This window comes from Triticum aestivum, chromosome 1A, assembly GCF_018294505.1.
Source record: "Triticum aestivum cultivar Chinese Spring chromosome 1A, IWGSC CS RefSeq v2.1, whole genome shotgun sequence".
In the NCBI taxonomy this organism is placed as follows: Eukaryota; Viridiplantae; Streptophyta; class Magnoliopsida; order Poales; family Poaceae; genus Triticum; species Triticum aestivum.
This window is the reverse complement of record NC_057794.1, coordinates 1,062,597-1,072,088: the sequence shown is the minus strand read 5'-3', so window position 1 is coordinate 1,072,088 and position 9,492 is coordinate 1,062,597.

Here is a 9,492-nt window from a genome sequence, read left to right as displayed (position 1 = left end):
GGGACGGAGGGGGCCGGCCTTGGGCCCGGCGGGCCGGCGGGTGTGGCGGCGGCGGGAGGCCACGTGGCGCGCTGCCATGGTGCGGGGGCAGCGGCGTGGAGTGTCCGCCCCGGGCGGACAATGTCCGGCGGCGCGCGAGGTGATTTTTAGGGTTAGAAGAGGAGGGGATCCGGGATATTTCGAGGGGGACCTATTTATAGGCATAGGAGGAGTTAGGAGAGTCCAAATGAGGTGCTGTTTTCGGCCACGCGATCGTGATCGAACGATCTAGATGATGGAACAGAGTTAGGTGGGTTTTGGGCCAAAATGGAGGGGGGTTGGGCTGCAACACACACGGGGCCTTTTCGGTCCCTCGGTTAACCGTTGGAGTATCAAACGAAGTCCAAATGATACGAAACTTTACAGGCAGTCTACCGGTAGTAAACCAAGGTCGCTTGGCAAGTCTCGGTCCAATCCAGAAATGTTTAATCCCCACACATGAAAGAAAGGTAGAAATGACCACCGGAGGAGAACGAAGCGCCGGAATGCAAAACGGACAACGGGGAAAATGCTCGAATGCATGAGACGAACACGTATGCAGATGCAATGCACATGATGGCATGATATGAGATGCATGACAACGACAACAACACACGGAGACAAAGAACCCGAACCTGAGGAAATAAATTAACTTAACGCTGAAAACGACAAGAGTTGGAGTACAAATTGGGAAAGTTACATCCGGGGTGTTACAACACTCCACCACTACGAAAGGATATCGTCCCTAGATCTAGGACTGAAAGAACACCGGGTACTCAGAACGGAGGTGTTCCTCGCATTCCCAGGTAGCTTCACGGTCGGAATGGTGTGACCACTTGACTTTCAGAAATTTGATTGACTTGTTGCGAGTCTTGCGTTCAGTCTCTTCAAGAATAGCAACTGGGTGCTCACGATAAGAAAGATCTTCTTGGAGCTCAATGTCCTCGAAGTTGACGGTGCGGTCAGGAGTCCTGAAGCACTTTCGAAGCTGAGAGACATGGAACACATCATGAACATTTGCAAAGTTTGAAGGAAGCTCGAGTTGATAGGAGAAGTCGCCTCTCTTGCTGACAATCCTGAAAGGTCCCACGTATCTAGGGGCAAGCTTCCCTTTGATACTGAAGCGAAGAGTACTTTTCATAGGAGAGACGCGGAGGTAAACATGATCTCCGATCTCGAAAGCCAAATCATGGTGCTTACTATCATAGTAGCTCTTCTGACGGGATTGGGCTGCTTTGAGGTTATCACGAATGACTTTGCACATTTCTTTGGCCTCCGTGATTAAGTCATTACCCAGAAGCTGACGTTCACCGGTTTCAGACCAGTTAAGATGGGTACGGCACTTCCTGCCATACAGAATTTCAAAAGGGGCCTTGCCTGAACTTGCTTAAAACTGTTGTTGTAGGAGAATTCAGCATAAGGAAGACAATCCTCCCACTTCATGCCGAAGGAGATCACACAAGCCCTGAGCATATCTTCAAGAATCTGGTTGACACGCTCGACTTGACCGCTAGTTTGAGGATGGAAAGCTGTGTTGAAGCGGATGTTGGTGCCCATGGCCTTCTGAAAAGAATCCCAAAACTTTGAGGTAAAGATGCTGCCACGGTCTAAAGAGATCACTTGTGGAATACCGTCAGAGAGACAATACGAGAGGTATAGAGTTCCGCCAATTGAGCTGCAGTGATTGACTCTTTAATAGGCAGAAAGTGAGCCACTTTGGTGAGTTTGTCGATGACAACGAATATAGCATCATTACCACACTTGGACTTTGGAAACCCAGTCACGAAGTCCTTCTCAATGTGGTCAAACTTCCATTCTGGAATGGCAAGAGGTTGGAGGAGACCTACTGGCCTTTGGTGTTCTGCCTTCACTCTTCTGCAGACATCACATTCATTTACGAATTGAGCAATCTCGCGCTTCATTCGAGTCCACCAATAAGCTTGCTTGAGGTCCTGATACATCTTCGTGCTCCCAGGGTGGATGGAGAGGAGAGAATTGTGAGCCTTGTTCATGATCACTTTACGAAGGACACCTTTGGGTACAACAATACGATCCTCGAAGAAGAGAGTGTCCTTGTCATCAAGGCGGTAGCACTTGTACTTGGACTGACTCTTAGCAATCCCATTCTTCACCTTTTTCACCATAGCATCAAGAAGCTAGGCTCGGCGAATCTGGTCTTCCAAGGTAGGAGAGACTTGAAGGTTGGCGAGGAAACCTTGAGGAACAACTTGCAGATTAAGTTTGCGGAAAGCTTCACAAAGCTTGGGTTGATAAGGCTTAAGAATCAGACTGTTGCAGTAAGCTTTCCTGCTCAATGCGTCAGCAATCACATTAGCCTTGCCTGGAGTGTACTCAATACTCAGATTATACTCTTGAATCATTTCGACCCATCGAGTTTGCCTGAGGTTGAGATTAGGCTGAGTGAAGATGTACTTGAGACTCTTGTGATCAGTGAAAATGTCCACTTTTCTTCCCAATAGAAGATGTCTCCAAGTCAAAAGAGCATGCACAACTGCCGCCAACTCGAGATCATGAGTGGGGTAGTTCCTCTCATTAGGCTTCAACTGGCGAGAGGTATAAGCAATAACTTTCTTCTCTTGCATCAATACTGCGCCAAGACCTTGGAGAGAGGCATCACAAAAGACCTCGTACGGCTTGGATTCATCAGGAGGAGTGAGAACTGGAGCAGTGATCAATTTCTCTTTCAAAGTGTTGAAAGCAATGTCACACTCCGGATACCAAACGTACTTGACGTGCTTCTGGAGAAGATTAGAGAGAGGCTTCGCGATCTTAGAAAAGTTTTCGACGAATCTTCGGCAATAGCTTGCGAGACCCAGGAAGCTATAGAGTTGCTTCACATTCCGAGGAGGTTCCCAATTCACAATTGCAGACACCTTCTCAGGATTCACGGCAATGCCCTTGACAGAGATGATATGCCCAAGATAAAGAACCTCATCGAGCCAAAATTCACACTTGGAGAACTTGGCGTAGAACTAATGTTCCCTGAGCTTATCGAGAACCAAACGCAAGTGCTTGGCATGATCTTCCTTGTTCTTGGAGAAAACCAGAATGTCGTCGAGATAGACCAAAACGAAGTCATTGGTGTAGGCGTTGAAGATGAAGTTCATCATGCGAGAGAACGTCGGAGGAGCGTTGACGAGGCCAAAAGACATGACAGTGCATTCATATGAACCAAAGCTTGTCCTGAAAGCCGTCTTGGGAATATCTTGCTCATGAATTCGAATCTGATGATAACCCATACGGAGATCAAGCTTGGAGAATACTTGAGCACCTTTGAGTTGTTTGAACAACTCATTGATGTTGGGAAGTGGGTATTTGTTCTTGATGGTATTCTTGTTCACTGGACGGTAATCAACACAAAGTCGGTCCGTTCCATCCTTCTTCTTCACGAAAAGAACACCACAACCCCACGGAGAAGAACTAGGCCGGATGAGACCCATTTTCTCTTGAATATCGAGTTGCTTCTTCAGCTCCTTCAACTCTTCAGGTTCGAGCTTGTAGGGACGCTTGCACACAGGTTTCGTGCCAGGCTCAAGATCAATAACGAATTCAACTGGCCGGTGCGGAGGCATTCATGGGAGCTCTTCTGGAAAGATGTCTTGATATTCGCAAACGACTGGAATTTGAGATATAGCATCCAATTCACCCTTCTCATTGAGAGAAAACAGATGGATGGTATTATCCCGAGCGGCAAAGACAATTACATCCTCAGACGAATGAGTCAATTGAATCTGCCTGGCTGCACAATCAAGCTGAGCCTTGTGCTTAGAAAGCCAATCCATCCCGAGAATAAGATCAATATCTGAGTTACCAAGAACCATTGGAGAAGCCAGAAACTTGAAATCACCCATCATGATAGAAATATCCGGAACCATCATACTAGAACTCAGACGCTTAGCCGGAGAGACAACTTGCATAGCTCTAGGTAAAGCCTTAGTACTAAAATTGTTCTTCGATGCAAATGGGAATGACATGAAGGAATGCGATGCACCAGAGTCAAAAAGTACTTTTGCAGGAACATCGTTAACAGGAAGGTTACCCATGATGACATCTGACGAGTCCTCTGCCTGAGCTGCATTCATCAAGTTGACCTTGGCGTGCTTGGGATTATGCTTGACCACAGCTGTACTTGCCGATCTGACAGGAGGAGGAGGAGGAAGACGCCTCTGGTTGAGACACTTGTTGGCATAGTGACCCTTCTGTTGGCACTTGTTGCACGTGACCTCTGAAAGCGGACGGTGATACGGAGCACTCGATCTTGGAGCTTGAGACGAAGTCTTGTTCTGAAAGCCAGGGTTCGGTGGGTGGGAAGAACCACTACCACCTTTGCTCTTCTGCTGATACGACTGACGAAACAGAGGAGGTGGAAGCCAAAACTTCTGCTGCTTGGCCACTTGAGTAGAGGAAGAAGAAGTAACATCTCTGGCTCGCTTCTTGGAAGCATCACACCTCAATTGAGCAGCCTCTTGCTTCAGTGCCATGTTGTAGAACTCATCATACCTCAAGGGCTCAAAGAGGACAAGAGCTAGCTGAATTTCTTCTCTGAGACCACCCCTAAACTGGTATATCATGCTCTTCTCATTAGGTACGTCCTGCTTGGCAAAGCGGGCGAGCTTATGGAACAACTTGTTGTAGTCATAGACAGACAAAGAGCCTTGCTTCAGGTTGCGGAATTCCTCACGCTTGCTTTCAACCATGCTTTGGGGAATATGATGAGCTCGGAAATCTCGATGGAAATCATCCCAAGTGATAACACGTCCACCTCGGGAATCCTTGTACTGCTGGAACCATTCTGCAGCTTGATCTTTGAGTTGGAAGGAAGCGAACTTAACAAAGTCCTCAGGCCTGACGTTACTGCACTCAAAATGCTTGCACAGATCCACAAGCCAATCGTCAGCATCGGTTGCCTCAACACAATTGCTGAAAGTCTTTGGACCGTTAGCAAGGAACTGGTTGAGTGTAGCAAAGTGATTCTGATTGATGCCTTGATTCCCTTGGTTGCCTTGATTGCGCTCTTGAAGAATTTGCATGATCAACTGTGTGTTTGCATTGGTTGCGGCCATCACAGCTTGCCATGCCTCTGCAGGAGGTGGAGGTGGTGGCGGATCAGGATTCGGAGTCGTGCGTGTTGGAGGAGCCATCCTGAAGAGGTTGACCACCATTAGCACATTGACAGACAAATATTGAAGCTGAATCCAACGGAATGAAAATTGCAACATATAGTCTTCACATCCGAACAAAATGAACGAATGCATTCCTCTTGAAATGGTCACATATCCATAAATTGAGAAGCCACGTAGAATTAAGGTAGAGAAATAAATCAACAAGGTACGGATTAAGAACGAATAATCGGTAAGAAATCCCAATCTCAAACCAATATCCGTGGAAGAAGAACTAGAGCTACAAGAATTCCCACCTATGAAACTGCCGAACCTTTCCGGTTATGCATTCAGGTGTTGGGGATACAGGGGAAGCATAATATCTCAGCCAAATCTAGCAAATCCGACATCCAGCTGTATCCATCCTTCAACACATAACCAAGAAACCTTCGGAAACCATCTACCTCAACCTTCTTAAAGCATCCGTTATACAAGTAATGGCGATACTCCCGAACTCCCGCCCCACTACTGGGTGGCGTCGAGGTTATCTCACCAACGAACTGCATAAAAGAGATTTTCGATGTCGGCGTACTAAACTCAGGTATTCCAGAACTGCAACGATAAAATTATGATGACAACACCTCAGAGCTCAACTCCCCGGGACACTTCCACTAAACCGCTGACAGGAGGCACCAAGACAATGTTTTCATCATAAAACCACTGGAACGATTCCAAGATACTCGCGTGATCCTAAAAATGTTTTTAGTGAAATTTGAGAAGAGAAGAGTCAAAACTCTACGTCAGGATGCCTTACCAGAGTGATGAGGAGACTGGGAAGTAAAAAGAATTCCTAAACTCTCTGATATATAATTACTAAATGACTCAAAACATTTTTCTAGACACAACTCGGCCGCTAAAAACGATCAAGCAATGGGGCTCCTAAGGTCGCGGAAGGCTCTGATTACCAACTTTGTAACACCCTCGATGCGACTATATCTCCCACGTGTCGAGGCACGACTTAGAGGCATAATCGCATTGAAGGCATATGTCGCAAGTTAGGCAATATTCACAACATCCCATGTAATATTATAATGAAAGGGGAGATAACATAGTTGGCTTACACTCGCCATGTCAATCAAGTACATAAATAACATTACATCATCCAAACACTCATGGCCCGACTACGGCGCCAAAATAAAAGAGAACCCAACATGCGACACGGTCCCGTTCACCCCAACTGGGCACCACTACTGATCATCGGGAAAGGACACATAGTAACGTTGAGAGTCTTCGTCGAACTCCCACTTGAGCTCATACGCGTCTGCTGGAGCGGAATCATCAGGCCCTGCATTTGGTGTAATAGTAATCTGTGAGCCACAAGGACTCAGCAATCTCGCACCCTCGCGATCAAGACTATTTAAGCTTATAGGTAAGGCAAGGTAAAATATGAGTGGAGCTGCAGCAAGTGACTAGCAAGTATGGTGGCTAGCTTATACGCAAAAGAGTGCGAGAAGAGGAGGCAAAGTGCGAGCGAGAAACTAGAGAACCACCTGCGCAAACATTACTCCAACACCGTGTCCACTTCCCGGACTCCGCTGAGAAGAGGCCATCACGGTAACACACTCAGTTGATTCATTTTAATTAAGTTAAGGTTCAAATTATCTACAACCGGACATTAACAAATTCCCATCTGCCCATAACCGCGGGCACGGCTCTCGAAAGTTCAAATCCCTGCAGGGGAGTCCCAACTTAGCCCATGACAAGCTCTCACGGTCAACGAAGGAATAGACCTCCTCCCAAGATGTTCCGATCAGACTCGGTATCTCGGTTCTTCAAGACACTTCGACAGGTTTAAACAAGACCAGCAACACCGCCCGAATGTGCCGACAAATCCCGATAGGAGCTGCACATATCTCGTTCTCAGGGCACACTCAGATGAGACTAGCTACGAGTAAAACCAACCCTCAAGTTTCCCCGAGGTGGCCCCGCAGGCAGCTCAGTTCAGACCAACACTCAGAGGAGCACCGGCCCGGGGGGGGGGGGGGTTAAAATAAGATGACCCTTGGGCTCCGGTAACCCAAGGGAAAAAGAGGCTAGGTGGCGAATGGTAAAACCAAGGTTGGGCATTGCTGGAAAAGCTTTAAACAAGGCAAACTATCAAGGGATTCCCATTATAACCCAACCACGTAAGGAACGCAAAATCCGGGAACATAACACCGATATGACGAAAACTAGGGCGGCAAGAGTGGAACAAAATACTAGGCGAGAGGCCGAGCCTTCCACCCTTTACCAAGTGTATGGATGCATTAAGATAACAAGATAATATAATGATATCCCAACAAGTAAATAAATGTTCCCACAAGGAACGGCCTTCAATCTTCACCTGCAACTAGCAACGCTATAAGAGGGGCTGAGCAAAGCGGTAACATAGCCAAACAACGGTTTGCTAGGAAATGGTGGGTTAGAGGTTTGACATGGCAATATGGGAGGCTTGAAAACAAGTGGTAGGCATCGTAGCATTCTCATAGCAGAAGAGCGAGCAAACTAGCATAGCAAAGATAGTAGTGATTTCGAGGGTATGATCATCTTGCCTGCACAGTTGTCAGAGTTGACTAGATCCTCGAAAGTAAACTCAACGGGCTCCTTGTTAGCGAACTCATCTCCCGGCTCTACCCAAACAAGACAAACAAGCAACAGGACACAATCAACCACGTGCAAACTCAAACAACGCAATGCAAAGATGGTATGCTATGCGGGATGCGATGCGGGATGCGAAATGCAAGATATGATAGGAAATGCATGAACCTAGCCTCATCTTCGAATTCCATGTGTGGCACTGGAAATATGAGATGAAATCACTTGAAAACGATATAAAGAACGCCGGAATCGGAGTTACGGTTTGGAAATGGCAAGCGGTTCAAAAATGACACCGGTCTGCGATTTACAGCAAGTAGCCAACTAAATGCAATGAGATGAACATGCTACAGCAACCAAACATGACAACAAAATGACAGGGATGCATTCAAGATGCTTAACAAAAGTCTAGCACTGAGCTACAGCCAAATCATCCATTAACAGGTTCAAACAAGCATGGCAAAAAATGCATATGACAAACAGATTTCAGACTTAGTGAAATTAACACTTGTCTGGAATTTCAGACCGGGTAGCACTCTTCAGAGCAACAAAACCACATGCTACAGGACCTAAACAAGGCAAAGTAAAGCATGGCATGGAGCTACTCAAAGAGCTTAACAAAAGTCCCTTAGTGACCTTGAGCCAAAAGGGATCAGAAAATACCATTGCAAGCACGTGAACATAGCAAAAACATAATCAGTTTTCAGACTGTGAAAAAATGGCACATGCTAAAACATATCTCAAGTAGGCATGTTTACGAGCTCGATGCACTCACTACGGTGCAAGTCATGGCAAGACAAGCAAACATCCATCAAGAAGGCACAAAATGCAAGCTAGACATGGCAAGAACAATAGCATAGCATGCACGGATCAACTACAACATCATCGGCAATATTGCAAACAAGTTGACAATCTGCCCAGATTCACAAAGTAGCAAAAGTAGAGCTCGATTGACTCAAGCTAGGGTGCTCCATAATTTCAAGAAAGGACATGGATGGATAGATCACTACAATATTAACAAAACATCCTTACTGATCATCCTCAAAAGAGGCACGGATCACTCGGAAACAACACGAACATATGGCATCATGAGATAAACAGGTCCAGGACTTAGTGAAATTGCTAAGTCCCTGAAAACAGAATTACCAAGCGCACCACTTTGCAAGCTTGCACAAGTCACCACACACATCACAAAAATACATGGGTTGCACCTCTGGAAAGATGACAAAACCCTTAACAAAACATATGTAGAGCATCAAGGCATAGCATGCACACATTAATCATGGCAAAAAAGACAAAAACCTAAATGGAGTAGCAGATCTGACAATTAACTCAAGTAGCCCTCTTCTAACAGCATTTCCGGCATCAAGATGAGCTCAAATGAAAATTATGCAATGGATTAAAATGATGTACTCTCTGAGATGAACATTTTGATATGCTATATGCATGAATCGGAGCTACGGATGCAAAGTTACGGAGCTGCGAACAGGGGCATATCGATCAGCAATTTTCGGGACTTAGAAGAAAAAAAAGAACCTCTAGGGTTACTGTTCACGGATCTCAGATCTGCATGCAAAATGAGGTCGGCCGGGTCCCTCGCTGGAGTTCATCGCCAGAGAAGAGGGAGGGGCCGGGCCGGAGCTTGGGGGCGACGCCGGCGAGCTCCGGCGGTGGCGCGCGAGGCTGCGGCGGCGGTGGGCGACCGGGGCAGCGGCGGCTC